The following is an 18,700-nucleotide window of genomic DNA, read 5'->3' as shown; positions in this document are numbered from 1 at the left end:
TCTTCCATGCCTTTTCATACTAAATATTTTTCTGTCCACGCACACAGGACCTCCCTCTGCTCTTCACTAGTGGACATGACTACCGTCAAGGAGCCAGGTGCAAAAACCCTTTTAATACAGTTTAGTTTGCTCAGCACGCGTATGTATGTGTCTTACAGCCTGACTCAGTAAAGTCCTTGTAGTGAAGATCTTTATGTGTTATTACACTAGCTGTGTTTACAGTCCTACTTGTGCCCTGCTTTGCTCTTCCCGTACAAACACACTGCATTGACCGCCACATTAAAAAAACTGTGCTTTTAAATGTGCTACAAACACCAAAAAACATCCCTGTTGGGTCTGTTTAAGCAAACCCGTAAAAACCATGTCTATGTGGGCAACTATTGCATTTAACTTTGAAGGCTTACACGATTGAAATTTGAACTCCTACAACTCTTTAAGATTGGCATCTGTGTGAATAAGTGTCTTTGCCCTAGGGTTATTAACCATATGTGTACAAACAGCTAACAGGAGCAATGGGTCTTATTTGCTGGCCCCGCTAGACTAAAAACTAGTGAAACATCCTTTGGCACACTGAACACTGTTGCAATGGCTTCGTGCCACTGCTGTGTCCCTAAACACGCTTAGGATACCAGGTAGAATAAAAGCAAGGGTTTATCTTGCTATGAATGTGCTACATTGCAATAGCCATCTGGCTAGCTACAGCTAACAATGTCTAGCTGTTGGTTATAGCAGATCAAGTATAGTAAACGGCTAGGTATGTGGTTATCTCCTGGCTATAGTTAATTGCGGCTGCATATAGTTTGTTTGTACTTGTTATAGCTTGATAGCTAGTACATTATGACAGCTTTGTAGTTGTTTTTATAACTAACTAGTTGGTTAGTTTGCTGGCCATTGTTGGCTATTCTGTAATCTGGTTTGAATGGCTTTTTAATTGGGCTCGCCACCTAAACGGCAGAACGATAAGAACAGAAGTTGCTCTTTTTGATACTTAAAATAAAATCTTAGATTCATTCATTCACCCAATTCTCTGCAGTTTGAGAAAACAGTCGCACAGGGACAAAAAGTAATTTCAGATGTCTTTAGTTTTTGGAACAAAACTCAGTGGCACAACACCATAGAAGTATGAAAAAGGAACAAACCACAGCTCTTATTTCATCACCATCCGAACTGACCTTCGTAGTTACTGATTTAAAAATTAATGTTTGAAATTTTGCCATACTAGCAAGCCTTGCTTTTTGTATATAGGTGCTTGCATGTTCACAAACCGAGGCTTAACTCACCATTAAGTTAAAATTTACATTTAATTGAATTTAACACAGTTTAAACTAAGCTTAAACCCACAATCAATTGCAAGTATAGCCAAGTCTTTTTTTTTTTTTTGTAGCTCTCAGTTTTGGTAGCTGGCTCACTTGGTTTCTTTAGCTGGCAAAACAGTCTGCCAGCAGGACAAAATGTTTGAAGTCCTCTTCTGTTTTGTTGGTAACAGAACAACATATGAAACTGTTGTACCCCTGCAGTAGCCCTGAGTTTTTTCAGAGCAAGTTTGCTGCCACCTTCAGCCCACTTGTAAATTGCTCTCACTTATTCATTGTCCAGCCGTTAACCTCAGTTCCCGCCATCCTTACTGATGCTTATACAGCCTCATTTTCACTCCAGTGTTGCTGCTTGTGTGAATTGCACGTTTCAATCTTAGCTGAGGCTGGATGGAAGTGTAACTGAATGCACCCGTGGGGTTTAACCATTTGGCGATGATGTCGGATCGTGATATCCTCTTTGTTACACAGGACAGTTAGGTTAACGTGGCACCTGACATTTTGACATGTTCCTCCTGCTCCCTGCTTCGGGGGCTGCACTCTGCCGCACGCAGTCTTGTAACATGAACCCACGGCCGGAGTAGCGCATGACGCTCGTGCCCTCATCGCCGTTTAGCCGGCTGTTGTCAGCTGTAAGGTCAGTGTTTTACTGAGAGTGCCGTTAAAGCAAGGGCCAGTGGACTCGTTAGCCCCGCAGCTCAGTGACCGGCGAGATTTGCACACGGCCACACACAGCACAAATATGCAAGCTGCCAGCCCTCTCTCAGCCTGTGCACCAGTCCGGCATTGCACTTAGTGTACCAATCTCCTTCTCTATAGAGCCTCCATCTACTGACTGAAGCGCACATCTCACAGCAACCACCTGGAGCCACCCTGCACACCCTGATCGAAGGTTCCCCTCGCGTTCGCACAGTCGCACCCCAGCACACGCGTGTGCTCTGCATCAGGGTGTGTAGCTCGTCGGTTTGCTGCGTTCATTTGATTGGCCTCTAGCTGGATTCCGGTCCTCTGCACGGCGGCCCAGCCGGCGTCGCCGCGGCGAACGTTCTGTCCCGAAGCATGCCTTCAGGGTATCTGCACGGGCGGAAGGGGGAGAGTGGCAGAGTGTAACGGGAAGGGGAAGCGAGGGAGAGAGAGAGAGGGAGAGAGCGAGCAGATCAGGTGTCCGCGCATCAGCGTTAGAGCCCGGGGGGGGGGGGCAGAGCGCCCGCACGCAAGGATTACCTCCCAGAGCCAGCAGCACAGCGTTAGCCTCCTCTGCAGGTGCATTAATATTTCATACACCCACCTTTTAACAGGGGGGAGAAAAAAAAAGAACAAGGAGAGGAGTGAGGCAGAGGCTGACGCCCTGGAGTGAGAGACTCTGTGTTCTTTTTCCCTGGTCCTGCAGGAATACTCCCAGACTGTGAAAGGCAGGCAGAGGCAGACACACACACACACACACACACACACACACACACACACACACACACACACACACACACACACACACACACACACACACATACCATTATGGTAGTCACAGCCAAACATCCATGCACACTTCACAATAAAATGTGTAGAAAGACATGTATATAGGCACATCTATATACACATCCACACTATTATATGTTTGTAAACATGGACCAGTGCACACTGCATAGAGAAAGTCCTTAGTGCAGCATCCCCTCCTGCCCTTCTCTCCTCCTGGTGAACCTCTTTGAGCACTTCGAGGTCTCATTATGCGCTGTCTGTTTTTGGGTGAGAACAGGCTGCCAGCAGGTGGAGGCGTGCAGGAAGACCCCAGCAGCGGGGGCGGGGCGGGGGGAGTCGGGGGGGGGGGGTGAGCTCAGACAGTGCTGAGCTGCTGCGCTCGCCCTGCTTGCTCCGCGTTGCATCACGCTCCTCTATCCTCGGCCAACTACGCGGCCCCGTCGCACGGGCTCTGCCCTGGAATTCCCCTCTCCCTCGCGCTCCCGCCGCGTCTGCCAGAGTGGAAGTGGGGAGGAAGGGCCTGCTTTTGCTTTTCACTGGGCAGTGTCACCAGCTGCAGGGCAGGTAAGGCGGGGCAGGTGGGGGGAAATGGAGGGGAAACGGAAGGCAGGAAGTGCCTGCCAGCTCCAGAACGGCCTTTTGTAGATCATAGGAACGTGGGCGGAGGAAGGCCGAAATCCATCTCGCAGCTGCACTTTGGTTGTATTAGTAATGGGTATTTTTGTTGGCGATGGCTCAAGGCCTGGGATGGGTTAAGGCTGATATACTGGCTGTAAATCTTTGTACATGCAGAGTGCATGCACTCTTATGCAGACATTCTTGATCTTGCACCGACAACCTACACCAGCAAACTTCAACTAAGCCCTTCCGGAGAGTCCCTCCACAGCGTGTTGGGATGGAACGTCTATAACTGGAGGTTGCAAGCAAACGCAGGGCTTTCAGGCCAAATGGCTGGTGACCTTGAGGTATGGCCAAGAATACATCCAAGAAAGGGATGCCAAGCATGAGATAGATGAATGAATGAATGAATGCTGCCAAACATTAAGGGACAGTCTAAAAAGTGAATGCGCTGCCAGACATATGTCTCTTTGAAACCCAACTCCACATATATTTAGCTCAAGCTATGTACTGTATGCATGGATGCATGGATGCATGTATGTCGGTATGCATGTGTCTGTGTGTGGATGTACATCATTGTAATATGGATATATATGGAAAGTAGTATGGATATACATATATATCCACATACGTAATATATGGGAACGACCGGTGATTATTCATGTGATCGCTCCAAGTGTTCACGCTTTCCTTTTATTCTCTGACCCTTGTGGTGGGGCTTAAGGTCAGCGTTTGGAGGCAGAGCTCAACGTGGGAGGGTGCAGCTGCTGTTGAGGCACTGCTGTGTGGGGGATGGGCGTAGCTGGGCTTAGACTATGGCTATGAGGTCTGTGGCCAAGTGGTTCCCATCGTTGGGCCTGAAAACCTGCCTGTATCTTGAGGCCCGCTTGACAGAACCATCTAATGGAGCCACCCCTGCCACTCCCAGTGTCCTGGCAGACTGCCTTTGTCAAAACCTTTAAAGCGTCATAAAGGAGCTGTTAGCCGTGGAGTCGCAGTGGAATGACGGGTAGGTCACTGCACCTGTGCAGTGAGTACCTTCCCTACTGTATCCAAGATGAAAAATGCAACTATCATGCTATGAATGAAACCATCACTCAAATTAGTTGTTAATAATTGTGCAAATTCTGGCTGACAAAGGCCTTCACAGTAATAGTTCTACTTGACAGCTCCCAGAGGGGTAAAGGTTAATTTGATAGCAGGAGTAGTGCAGGCATTAAGATGAAAAAGTGGTTTCTTAGAGTCCGAGCTTTGCTTGAACAATCCCTGTTTGTGAAAGCAGATTTGGATTGATCTACAGTACAAGTGGAGGGTATGTTGCTGGTCCTGACTACAGTGCAACTACGATTATGCAATTTGGTATTTAAAGGAATGCTATTTCCAGCCCACAGGGTCATGCTTTCACTGTAACGCTGGATTAATCATGGCTACCCTAGTCAAGTGACCTCATTGTCACAAGCTCCGAGATATTCAGGGCTTTTAGGTGAAACCTGCTGGGGAGTTTTCTTCTCTGTGTCAGTAATGACATTGACTTCCCCATAACTTAAGGCGTAAACGGGCAGTGAAGAAGTAGGGAAGGGAAGTTTGCAGTGGCGGTCTGAGCACACCGCATAACCTGTGTCTGTTCTCATCTTGTGAAATTAACGACAGCAGCTCACATAGTTTATATATTATCCATGTATACACCTGGATGTGTCCTGAGCAAATTGGATCAAGTGCCTTGTTCAAAGATACAACAATAACACCCCCAGCCAGTATTTGAGCCTGAAACCTGGTTATGATCTTAGTACCACCATGTCATAAGGCTTCCATAATAAGGAGGTAATGGATCTGTATTAGTGTATGGATCAGTCAGTAATGCCTTGACATCCTCCATTGCTTGAGGAGATGATGTTCTCACTTCTTTCTTTAGTCATTAAATTAGTCTGAAATGCATCTAGATGTGCTCTGTCTTTTTCCGCATGTATCATCAATCATGTACACAGTATGAGAATGAATACTGAATAACAATGCCAGCCAAATGGATGACAGTACATGAAATTTGTGATGTGTCTCAAACTGCTATGTCATGTTCTCTTCATGTTCCCACTCCACCCGTACACACACAACTTACCTCAACTTACCCCTGACATCAGGAGGGAGTGAACCTGTGGCTGCCCTCTGGTGTAGACATTAAGTAGGAAAGAGCTGTGCCTCGCGAGGTTACAGCCGAGTGTGAGCGCAGGTAACGCTTCTCCATTCCGTTGTGCTCCCCGTATTGTTCTGCTCAATTATTTACCCCTAGGGAAAATGGTAAATCTTTCCGGAGAGCTCCGTTGGGGACGCTGTGTTGATAACTGTTTTGGACGGCCCTCGTGCCGGGAGTCTTAAAGGTGCGTTGATGGGTCAGGTGCAGTTAACAGAACGTGCTGCTACCTGGCGCTACTGCCGCGCACTGGAATACCTTGGCTGTAATTCAGCCCTCGGCCGCTTCAAAGGAGCACGGCCCTCCGCGGCACAAAAGGCCCCATACGCGGCGGCTCTTACCGGTGTCTGCCCGGGCCACCTCCCGATCTGCCGGCGATTGGCGCCCATTGTGCCCCCCCCATTCATCGACATCTGTCCTCCCTGGTGTAATGGTGGCTGCCCGGGCACCTCTGGTGGGGTGCCCGCTGTTGTGAGCGCGTGCCAGGAGCGCAGAACAGAGGCGCTCTCAGGCAGGGCTCGGTCAGAAGAAAGGGCACATTCTCCAGCCCTTGGCATGAGCCGTACCCCCCAATTATGTCAATGGAGTGCAGTAAACCCTGCTCCACCCTTATCATAAAGCTGTCCATTATGACACTGCCATAAACCGGCTCCTGAGCGCCAGCTTTCAACTCACATTTTAATACAATGACTGTCTATTTTGCAGTAATAAAGGACAGATCTTGTGACTAGTTTTTTTTTTTTCTTTTTTTTACTGTGGTTGAACACCCTGTTCAACACAAGGGTGATTCTTCAGTAAAAGCCATTATAGGTTATGTTCTGTCATGTTAGGTTGGTTTAGCAATGCAAAAAAGTGTATTTTCTGTAAATATAATTATTGTAAGTTTGTTGCTTTTTCTTGCACAACGGAGGCCTAGCCATATAAAATGTTTTATATTGGTTTACATTGGTTTTCATAATCTCTAAAATTATGCTAGCAGTAGATAAAACTTTTTAAAAGATGCCATTGAACAAGTCATGTCTATAATTAGTTTCCATGTTCTATTCACTTAAGTTACACTCAGCTCTGTGTATGTAGCAGCTGTGTGAGAGGGACATTCTATGAGTGACTGTTGAGTGAGTTTGACAAAATGACCAGATTTGCATGAGAAACCATGGTTACAGCCTGCTACAAGAAATATGCACCCCAACTCCAACCCCCCTCAAAAACACACACTTCCCTTTTCCTTTCAGGCAGTTGTCAGGTTCACAGTCAGTTTCATGGCTGCCACGGAGAAGGGGGTATCCGATCACCTGGAGTGGTCTTTCTCCACTTAACAGCGACAGCTCCGTGCCATTGTCTGCTGCTGTTCCAAATTCGAGTGCCTTACAGCTGTGGGGGGTGGGGGGGGGGGGCAGCTTGTCTGTCTCAGTCACACGACTGCAAATTAAGGAGCTTGCGGCAGTTAAGGAAGGGGCAAAGGACGCGCACCCAGCTGCCTGCTCCCCGCCTCAGCCGACCGGTCCACTGTGCCAAACTCCTGCCCGGCCGCCACTCCCACCCTGGCCTGTTCCACAGGGCAGCTGCTGCAGAACGTGGACAGCGCTCAGTGAAACATCTTTCGGAAATGACTGCCGGATCAGCCATATTGTTTTGTTATATTATTATCAAAGGGTTTTCTCTCCTGGCTCTTAACGTATCAGTTGCTGAAACTGTTCCACCAATTCCCTTCTGTGTTAATAAAGAGAGAGAGTTTCACGCTATGTAACTTAACTGCACTTCACCAGCAAAGAAAAATCCAGTGCTGAAAATGAGTCATAGGGAGATGCGATTTAAAAATCAGTTGTGCTTACTGGGTTGCTGGTAGAAAGGCAGTGTTATGATTTCATGTTTTTCATCCATAACCACTGCTCTTTCTGCCAGCCCCTAATTCGCTGTTATTTTGGAATTCACATATAGCCAGCAAATGCAGACAAAGGACTTGGTGTTTGTCTGTGGTGTGGAGTAGAGGGAGGGTGCAAGGGGGCAGGAGTGGGGGGGGTGTAGATATGACTGGGGAGGTGGTGGTGGTGGTGGGGGGGGGGGGGTTGGGTTGGACATTTGCTGGCTTTTATTGTTCTCTGTTGCTGGGCGATGGGGGCTAAAGCCTCGGTAACAGCTGTGGGGGCCGAAGCCTTTCGCTTGCTCTGCTGGAGACACCCTGAAGGTAGAGAGCAAAGGCGACCCGGAGGCGGGGGGGCGGGGGGGGGGGTTAGCCCAGGGGCCAGAGTTCTCTGAAGTTCACGCATCCCGGCTCACTGAGGGAGAAGAGCGAGAGAGAGCTGGATTACTGACTCGGGGAGAGCTGACCGCAAGCAAGCGATTTCTCGTTTTAACTTGACTACACAGACATTGTGCCTTGTAAACCGCAGAGCTGCTTGGTCTGCATCATCTACGCGTGGCGTTTTTTGGGAATCATCATTTTAATGCGTTGTCGCTGTCACGGCAAGTCCCCTTCCTCTTTTCCGCAAAGTAAAAGGACATTTTCAAAAAGTGGGGTAAAAGCAAATAACGGTGACAGAGAGAGAGGAGCTGTCTGGGGAGGACATGGATGGAATATTTTGGCTGAGGGGGAGATGGAGGGAGAGAGGCAGTGGCGTGGCGGGTGGGCTGGCCGCCCCGCACAAGACCCAGACGCGTATGGCAGACGTTCCCTCCGCACGCGCCGCAGGGTTGCACCCCCCCCAACGGCGCGGCACATGCCGTAGCCCTGCTCCGGCCGCCGAGCCCCCAGGAAGCTATTGTGCTGCCAGACGTGTCCCCGGATCAGCTGAGCAGCTTGCAGGACAGCAACCGAATAAGGAGGAGGAGGAGGAGGAGGAGGGAGTGGGAAAAGGGGGGGGGGGGCGGTTGGGGGGTGTGGTCAGTGTGTGCAGCTGTAGCTCAGCGTTTCGTGAGCTGCGCCTCCACCGCAAAGCAGTGGGCGAGACTCCGTATCTCCGTGAAAGGTGAGGCCGGATCACAGCGATGAACAGACGCCCTTCCGGACAGGGACACGTGACCGTGCAGCGAGGCACAAGGACGCCGGCTAACTGCAGCAAGCCAAGTGCATAAATAACTGGAACGGTTGACCACAAAGTAGCAAAACAAAACAGACAGAGGGCAAGTCAAAATGGGCATGAATAGCATTCCCCCGGAGCCCACAGTTTGGAAACACAAGAAACAGTTTTCAGCAAGGAGGAGGAGGCTTCCAGGACCAATAAATACCACAGCCATTGCCTTCCATGTGAGCAGTTTTTTTTTCCACCAGGACACTTGCTCTTTTTTTCATTTGTGTCCACTGCTCCTGTTTTGTCTGTTCCACTTTGTCACCAGTGGCAAGTGCAGAGTGCAGAGTACCGAGTGCCACACAGTATATAGCTGAGCCCAGACACTGTGAATGCTGTATATTGACTGTAAATAGACAGTGAAGTGCCTGTGAAATAGTGCGCTGAACCTCAGAAAATAAGAAACCAACATGTTTATCTTGCCCCTTTCTTTCAGTGGAGTAAGCCAATTTCGAAGAAGTGCGTGGCAGCATTGTCATTGCTCATTGTTCCATAGGTGACCTTTTGCAGGGTTTATATTTTATACATTATCTATAAATACAGTAGCACATTTACTGAAGCAGTTCAGGTTATGTATTAAATGGTTCAAGCACACAGCAGTGGCCCATCCAGGATTTGACCCTACAAACCTCCAGTGAGCCCAGCTCCAAAACTATCGGTCCATGCTCCCCCTCTTCAAACTGTACATATTAATTACTTAGATACTGTAGTATTTTGAGTAAATGCAAGTGCTTCGTAAGCCTTTAATGTGTTTCCGTGTGGAAGGCTTTTGAATGTCCGTTTATTTACTGCATACCAGCTCTACATGTCTGTGGTCTCTGCCAGGTGTCAGACGGTCCCGTCGAGACCACTATTGACATCAGAAACGCTGTGTGAGGGACAGTGTTTGCGACTCATGTTGACTCCTTTGCCTTAACCTCAACTGACACTTATTATCTTTTCATGTGCTGTGGAATGTAGGGCAAGCGAGCAGCCTGAATTAACCCAGTACATGTTATCTGCCGTCGAAGTGCAGAGAAACCCTTTGTGTCGACGGAAGCGTTTGTATAGCCTATACACTGCCTGTCCCCAGTGCCTCTGAATGACGCCTGATATCATGGTACTACGGCATTCAGTTTTCCCAGTCATAGCATACTGTGTGCTTCTCACAGTTAACTGATTCATCACTGTACAGGCTGTTGGCTTCTTGTAGTCAGGCTGCCTACCGTGAGTAAATGGTAATAGAATTTCCTGTTAGGATGAGGTGCGTGTGCACACATGCGTGTGGATACATGTGTGTGCGTGTGTGTGTGTCTAGGGCAGAGTGACAGAGTGTCCATGTGATTCATCAGACTCCAAACACGTGTACACCCCCCCCCCCCCCCCCAACAGAAAATCATTGTTCTTTTCCTTCGCCTTGGGAGCAGTCTTATTCCCTCAGTGATAAAACATGAAGCATAAAATGGCCTATTCTAGCTCAGCAAACATTTAATTGGAAGCCTCCTTCCTTGTATTTTTCAACATGGTATTGACATTAAAGTCTGTGCCAGGACCCTTTCTACCCCCTCTCCTTTCGTGTAAAACCTTTTTTTTCCCCTCTTTGTCCCCTCTCAAAATTTGGTCTCCAAAGGCGAGCTCTGTATAAAGGGTTGCTTACGATACTGCGCCAGGAGAAATGAAATGAAAAAGAAAAACACAGTGATGGATGTACGGCTGTCTTATTAGGAGTCAACTTCCAAAACCACAACCGTTAGTTTCTTGGTCCCAGTCCAGCGAGTGTTTTGAAGGCCGGGGGAGGTGGGGTTGGTGGAAAGGGGGGGGGGGGGGGTTAGTTGGGAGAAGGCCAGTCTTGGTGGTAAGTCATCTTCGTGTTCTGTTTAATAACCATGACAACAGGACGAAATAAAATTGTGTTCTATGTCGTCCACCTCTCCTCTTGAGCGGAACAGGCACCAGCGAGTCTCCGTAAAACCCCCAAACACTTGGTCGCAGCCAAGACCCACTGTAATAAGTCAGGAAGCAGTGGCCGGCACAAGGACTAAAATAGCTCCCTGTAGCAGGGCTGCTGTACTTGTAAAGATGATTCCATTATCATTTTCCTTGTTTTTTTTTTTCTATTTTCTCTTTCCCTTATTGTTTCTGAACGAAAGGGTGAGTATCTAGCAAGTGAAGCTCTGTGCTATGGCTGTGAGAGAAATGCCCCCCCCTAAAAAAAAAAGACTTTCTAAATTGTTTCCATTTGCTTTGGGGGGTTGAGTCAGTCTGAACTCAACAGAGCTTGAGTAGTGGTGTCTCTGCCAGTCTCTCTAGCCGTTTTCACATATGAACTCTGGACAAAGTGCGGAGAATCAGGTCCGCAACTTGGCGGGAATTGCCCTTTCACATATGTAGCATGCAACAGGAGATTGTCCGTGACAGACGCGTTCTCACCTACAGGAAATACTCCGCTTTGGTTTAGGTGAGGGGCGGCGCCTGGGTAGAGCGTGCAGGAGGGAGGACATGACGCAAAAAGTACGCTGCAGAAATCGCAGTGGCTGTATTCGAAACCGCCTACTGCATACTGTGTACTGCGTGCTACACAAGTAGGCTATATACTGTACACTGCATGCTATTTTTCAGTGTAGTAACCAGTATGTGACCATTAATAATTACATTTGTAGTATATTACATTGTCGCTTGAAATCATTGCAAGTTTAGAAACGTCCAGATTTCCTCGTGGTATTTTCCAATTTCCACGCCACTTGCATTCTCACAAGTGAAAAGTATTGAGGAGATCACCTAAAGTATTCGCGAGTTGAAGTATTTTCAGTTTTTTTCTTTTCAATGTCTTACCTTTTGGTGGTATGGGTACATAATGTGGCACAGAGGAGGAGAAGGCGAACATAGCTATTATACTTTTGAGTAGCCTATAAAAAAATCACATAACCATCCAAATGGTGCTACTGGTACACATAATTTATTATGAATTATACAATTATTATAACAATAAGGTAAGTTTTTGTTGCTCGCTATGTAATGTTAGGTCACTAGTTCACCTATCTCACTATACCTATCACTATTACTTAGCTACAGCTTAGCTAGCTACTAACCAGATAATAAACTACTAACCAACGTTATTAATCATCGTAAGAGACAGGTTTTGGCAGTATAGCTATAGCTAACTATCTCTTTAATGATCATTGGACTCAAAATAACATGTATTTGGACATCCGCAATGTCAACGAAAGAGTAGAAAGCAATGTACAGGCACGCGGAAAAGAGTACGAGGCAGATGTTTGTGTTCTTCCGGTTTCACGCCAGTCACATGACAGAAACGTCATCAACACGCCCACTCGCTCGCGGTGGATTCTCCGGAACGTTGCCTGCTCTGTTCACACATGGGCTCACTCCGACATGAGGCAGACTTTTTACTAGGGAGCTGGCAGAAAGAAGTCCGTCACATGTCCGGTCCGACTGATCCGGACATTTGCGTTCTCACATACAGCTCCTCCGGGTAAGGGTCGGACACGTTCCGGCGTCCAGTGCATGTGTGAAAGGGGCTTCTGTCTTTCTGTCACGGCAATTGACTGGCTCTCTGCCTGATTGAGCTGTTTGATAACCTCCCTGCCTTTCTCACTGCTTGTCTCTGCTGACTGAATGTATATATCTCTGGTCTCTCCACGTCCTCTCCCTGTCCCATAGACCATCCCCTGTCTCCCCTGTGTTATCGGTCGGTCAGTTAGTCATTGAGTAAGTCGGTTGCCTGGAAGCTGCCATGGCAAATAGTTGGGTGCCAGGAACAGCTTAACTGTTGCTGCCACTGCTGCCCCGAACCACCCTTGTCTACTAACATCCCAGCATGCAGGGTGCACAGATAGTACCTCCATACCTCTAGTATGTGTGCTGATGTTTTAGAACATCCACACATCGAGCCAGTGTAGCATTGCTTTATGACTTTCAGCAACCGTTCTCAACAGTTTGTGGTGATTCGACATAAATCTTAGCAGGTAGTCAGCTTTGAATGTTTTTTGCAATCATCAAAATCTAAAGCTGAAAAAATGCCTAAAGAAACACAGAATGACCAATGAATGAACAGTTTAACATCTCTGCGGTATGTGGGTTTTAAAAGGAATTGGATGTTCACACTTTATCATCTCTGACAACCGTAAAATGCCACTGTCTTGAATTTCTTCGTGTTGTCTTGCTGGTTTTGTTAGGGCCTTAAGAGAAGTGGTGGAGTGCACTTACAGTGCAGAGTGAGCAAGCTAGCTTGTATGATATAAGGATCCAGACGGGCTGTTTACAGTCATTTTGTTATAATCAGAGTACAGACAGAAAGTCCGGACTTGAGACTGAAGGCAATGTAAGGACACCCAGATGTAAAAATGTGCCTTGAATAAATGTCGCCCCTGGGCTTTATTTGCTCAGATTGCTATTTGTCTGAGCCAGAGCAGGGAATGTTGAAATAGACGGGGTCTGTGTTTGGCCTCCAAGAGCCAGAGGGGACAGTAGCAGGTCCTCTGGGGTGAAGATCGGTCCGCGTTCCCCTGTACCGTGCCTCCACCAAGCCCCCTCCGACTGGAGCCACTGTAAGCCTGGGGACGGAGGCCGTGCTGTGAGCTGGCTCCACAGTCCGGGGTTTATTGTGTCAGTGTTGTGCAGTCTGTGGCTTCTAAACTAACTCCTAACTCCTAAACAAAACCTGGTGACTGTATCACACACATGGCTGATGATCCAGTCGTCCGTAAGAGTACCCTTAGCCAACCGGTCAGTGGTCCCTGACCTAGCATCTGGCCATGTTGCTGCTGAGTCTCGGAGAGTCCATTTACCGCATAAATTTCATCATCCCACACACTGGGGATTTTCTGCAGATGACTTAATACGTAAAGCATAAATAAGGATAAAGTTAAATGAAATAAAATTCTGGAAGTTTTCCATAAACTCAGAGTTCCCATGGCAGAGCTGCTGATTTTTGTTTGGTGGTCTCTGACGTAAAGTTGGGGCGTCCTTTCCAGTCCCCTCTGTGGCTGCGCGGTTGTTGACTCTAATTGGATAATGAGGGAATGAGGTGTGCCACGGCTGTTTGCTAGGGTGGAGGGGGTGCCGAAACGTCCCCAGCCTTAAGAGAAGTGACAGGCCTGCGCCCTGAAAAGGGATGTAATTATGTGCACCGTAATCAAACCGAGTCTCTTTGTCAGGGAAACTCTTGTGGTTTTAGTGCGAATGTTGGTGGGGTAGAATTCCCTTGTCCCTACAGCAAACCTGTTTAATTGGTGGAAATCTAATAAGACTAGCAGATGCCCCAGAAATCTCATGTCAGCCGAGTTTGTTGAAAATTCTGTCACTGAAAAAAAAAAAAAAACAAGTTTGTATATTGTAGGTTTTGGGAGTGCCTTTGCAAGACGTTAGTGAGTGGCAATCAGACCCATCCCCTAACCACTCAGAAACAGTCAGTGGTTTCAGTCATGTGACGGACAGCTCTGGTGGAACATTCGAATTACGTGCAAATTTGCGAGTCTCCCAGTAGCGGAGGTCCCTCATGAAGCAGAACACCATGGCTATGGGTAACAGAGAGCTGTTGTTAGTGTAACCCAGGAGCCAGCATGGCTCTCAGTTCTGCCCTGTCTGCTCAGCGAGTCATTTCCTGTTGTTACAATGTTGAATTCTTTATTTAGACCCACCTTCCAGTAGCCACATGCATACAGTAGCTGCTGACTGTTTAAAAGGCAAAAAAAGCAGGGGTAAAAATTAGCGGGGAAACCTTTCCCAGACAAAGGCATCCTATTCAAAACCCCTGTAAAAAAAAAAAAAAAAAAAAAAAAAGCACCAGCAGGATACTTTTGAGTGTTTTATTAGGCTGTGCGCTTCAAGCTCATATATCTTTAATTTTCCCTTTTTATATGTAATTAAAGCAGCTCACAGCACGGTAATTGCCTGAAAGTGCTTTGATTGGGTTTGAGTTATGGGCTTTGGTGGAGTCGCATCCTCTGAGCAGATCTGGCTGAGGAGCGCTGAAGCAGGAGAGAGAAGGGGAGCTGGAGCCCTGTGCCTGTCGTCAGAGAACAAGCCAGGCTGCAGACAGGTGAGCGCACCTTCGGCCTTTCTCACGCTCCGGCACGAGACACAACACAGTCCCAGACCTGACAGAGCACTCCTGCTGCCACTGTTATTAGAGCTGTACCGTCATTAGGGGGATCGCGCAAACAATACCGATGCCAGCAGTGTGGCAGTGTGCCGCAGACACGGCGCACACATTATCGCGATGCGCAGATTGACTGACCGGCTTTGTTTGCACTGCGCTGAATTAACCCCCTACCCCTGTAGTGCCTTGGTGAAGTCTTGATTATGATCTGACCCACTCAGCAGCTGCAACAAGAGAAGAGTTTGAGTGTTTCCCTCGTGAAGAATGGGTTTACTAGTGCGGCGGGACAGTGAAGTGTCTCTCTGTGCGCCCGGCGGCATGCTGGCGTTCTGAGCGGCCGAGCTGGGAGGGCGCCGATGTGCGACGCCCCCCCCCCCCCCCCCCCACGCCGCAGCTGGCAGTCCCTGCTGCTGTGGATTATCCACTGCAAAGCTGGAGAGAGGAGCCAGAGCGACAGTCCTGCTGTCTGGAGACTGTCTCCGCCTGCCCCCTCCAACCCCCCCCCAACCCCGTCAGAGTGAGGCACAAAACGGCGGCAGAACTTGTTAAACGGCTCGTGCCTGTGGCCCCGGAGCAGCGAGAAACCCTCCCAGGAGAGGAGCGCGTAGCGGCACACTGGAAACCGGACTGCGGGAATGCCACAGTCTACACTGTAGAGGTAGAGAGCCCCTTCAGTGGTGACCACGCTGCCCAGAACCCTGCAGTGGATCAGCTGTTTCACGCTTTCTGCTCCTCCTGAGTTTTCAGACCAGTGTCCAGGCAGAGGTCTGCGTGCAGTTTACAGGGGGAGGGGGGGGGGCGATTTTTATCTGGGGTGTTCACACATTAATTAGTGAGGCATCAGCTGCCATTATTCGAAAGCGTGCTGGTTTTCTTTTTTACCATCTGGTTGCAGTTTATTTCCTGGTCCGCATAGCCCAGGGTTAACGATTGACATCACTGAACAGATGTCTGTGAATGGGGCGAGGTGATGCATGCAGGCTCTCTTCCCACAATGCTCCTGGACACGCACCCTGCCCGGGCCTGGAGAGGAGCCCACTGACAGTACAGCATTTAGAGAGCGTAATAAACACTTGCGCACAGTACACGCCCCTCCTCAAATCCCTGTCACGCTCTCAGCTCGGCACTGCTCTAAAGTGCTCTCATGCCAGATGAAAGCCTTAAGGTAATTAACATGCCATTTTGAAAACAATTTATTTCTCAGCCGAATCTTATAACTTGTTGTGATGAAAGTAAAAATAGTGGTTAATTATTGCGGAAAAGGTAAAAAGCGGTGGTGACATCTACCTAAAATGCAGCAAATACGTGCTCAGCAACACTTTGGAGATCATGTTGAAAAAATACTTAACTTGGACTTGGCAAAGCAAAATGGGAGAAACAATGTCCCTTTCACACCATTTCATTCCGTATTGCAGTGGAAATGACTTGGAAAACGCATCTTGGAGTAGAAATGATAATGTGGTTTCTGGATTTCTCAAAGCCCAAATAAATGCAGACCAAGGTGGCAACCTTGTGAGAACAAAGTTTACATTCATTCCTTGAACCCAAACATAAATTCTACTGTTCTGCCAAACCACCGTCCACCTTCTTGCAGACCTCCGCAAGAACAGGAGGAACTGACAAAACCATACAGCGAAACGACAAGCGCGATCAGCACCCTGCTGTCTCTGCCACTGCTGCCACTGCTGTCAGCTCTGCTTCTTGCACCTCCTGACCACCAACCCATAAGCCCTCTGGATCTACCTGCCGTTGGAAGCCAAGTAAAGCTCACCGGACTCCAGCGCACATCGAAGCAGCCCACACCCTGTCGTCTGCATCTGGGGAGTCTTGGAGGTGTCTCATTTGCATGGGCTCGATCCTGCGCCTCAGCCAGCATTGATCTTGAAACGCTGCGCTTGGAAAATACCTGTCCGGCCAGTTTCTCCCAGGTGCGACACGTGTCAGGATACCTGTGAGGACAGCGCATGCAAGTCGCCATGGGAGCTGTGCAGAGAAAGAGCTCTTTGAAAGACCAGAGAATGAAGACGTCTCTGTGTTTATAGTCTTATAGTTAAGTCTGGGCAAACTGGTTATTGATAACTGAGGTATTGAGGGATACCATTCTCTGCATAGTTTTTGTTGTTATTCAAGGATAAATCATAGGACTGACATCCATATGGTTGCACATATTTTCAGGCCACCATCAATTCATGAAGACTTATTCAGTTTTCATAAATGGTTTTATTTGGTTACGGCAGCTGTCCTTGATTTGTTTGGCAGAGATGGTGAACAAATATAAAATACATAAATGTTGTTTTCCTCAACTGGTATCACAATATGTGTGATGGATACTGATGAACTTGTATAAACATCATTTGTGGTAGACAATTCAATCCAAGCAAAAATTGTTCATCACATGGAAGACAGTGTTTTAGTTTCTGTAATAATTGATATTACACTTTTGTAAAATAGAAATAAATTTTGAGTAATAGTGCCTTGAACTGGTTTTGTTTTTTGAATTTCCATTTTTGTTTTCTCCCTGTGAATGGGTTAGCCTTGAATTTTAAAGTCTTTGGACTTTAAAATGAATATTTTCTTGGAAGTTTGTTCTTTTAGCAAGTATCTTGTCATGTTACAGACACCATGTGCTCTGGCCAACTATTGAAACTTGGTCATTCAGCACTTCTAATTGTGACTCCATGTATGGCTTTCACTTGTGTTGTACTCTGCCTCACTTGTAAGTTGCTTTGGATAAAAGCATCTGCCAAATGAATAAATGTAAATGTAACAATTGCGTACTATTGTATTTGTCTCAGGATTTATGATACATTCGCAGTTCAGTTGTGCATAATTAGCACCACAGCAATTAATTAGCGAGGCAAATGAGAGCAGTGTTGCCAAACTTTATCAGTACCTCCTTAACATGTTTCAGTCTATTATATTTATTCCAGAAGCGGAAGAACACTTAGCCAATAATGTAATGTAATGTCACTTATAACCAAACCGCACTTATATACATGTAACCCCAACTCATCAACGCAAGTCTGTGAAAGGCCATATTTTTCCTCATTACTGTACTTGGATATAACCTGTAAAACAGATATGGTCAGCCATTTCAAAATGGGCTGTGAATTGACAGGCGTATTTGTCTATTAATCAGTATGATGGCACATCCTACTGAAGTTCAGTGTTCAACTCGTGTATGCAACGGTTTTATCAGAACAAGGACGTCCACTTCGACAATTTTAGTAGCCTGAGGTCTTCTGATCATAACCCCAAAGGCATTGAGCCTAGACAGAAGACATTTTAACAGGGAAAGGCACAAGACAAGGCTGAGCAATGTGAATGGTTTTTTTTCTTCACACAACGAATTAACGTAGCCGTTGTATGGAAAAGTGTCTGTATTGATCAGAAAAGTCCGATTAACACCATTCAGTAAGATATCCATGAGTTATCGTTTGGCCGAAAAGAAAATTGTCGCAGGAATCGTTGTATGAGTATTTTAGTCTTTTTCTTCTGTCGGAAACGGTAGGCAGGATCCTGTCAACGTTCGTAAACTGTTGGCACAATATACAGACTATCCACTATTTTAACATCTTCAAAGTTACTGAAACGCAAACATTCCTCACACACAGTTGCAGATAAACCAACAAGAAAAGTAGCCTACAAATTTGTTTCCTAAATGACTGCTACGATTTGGCTGATCTACGTCGTACAGAAAGTATTGTCTACTAGGTGAAGTCGTGAGGACCGATCTGAAATTGTTGAATAACTTGAATGCTTCAAATATTTGCGGTTGCTCGCTCTAACAGCGGGGTTGTGCTTCGCTGACGAGTGGTCATGCAGGGATATGTGTTTTTTGTAATACGGTCTGTTTAATTTAAATGCATATTTACTCTAAGTATATACCTGTTTTGGCGTCCAGCGTAGCTTTTGCACAACCCTGATATTGCGCAGACTGGGCTTT

The 18,700-nt window shown here is 47.1% G+C and overlaps 1 protein-coding gene across 1 annotated transcript in view; it reads left to right on the top strand.

Annotated features, from left to right (window-relative positions):
- Nucleotides 1-18,700, top strand: part of LOC118793750 (tigger transposable element-derived protein 1-like) — a 33,152-nt gene that overhangs the window by 7,659 nt on the left and 6,793 nt on the right. The window lies entirely within an intron of this gene.

The sequence above is a fragment of the Megalops cyprinoides genome, chromosome 1 (genome assembly GCF_013368585.1).
Source record: "Megalops cyprinoides isolate fMegCyp1 chromosome 1, fMegCyp1.pri, whole genome shotgun sequence".
Classification (NCBI taxonomy): domain Eukaryota; kingdom Metazoa; phylum Chordata; class Actinopteri; order Elopiformes; family Megalopidae; genus Megalops; species Megalops cyprinoides.
The sequence above is the reverse complement of the archived record's forward strand: the minus strand, read 5'-3'. Positions and strand labels throughout refer to the sequence as shown.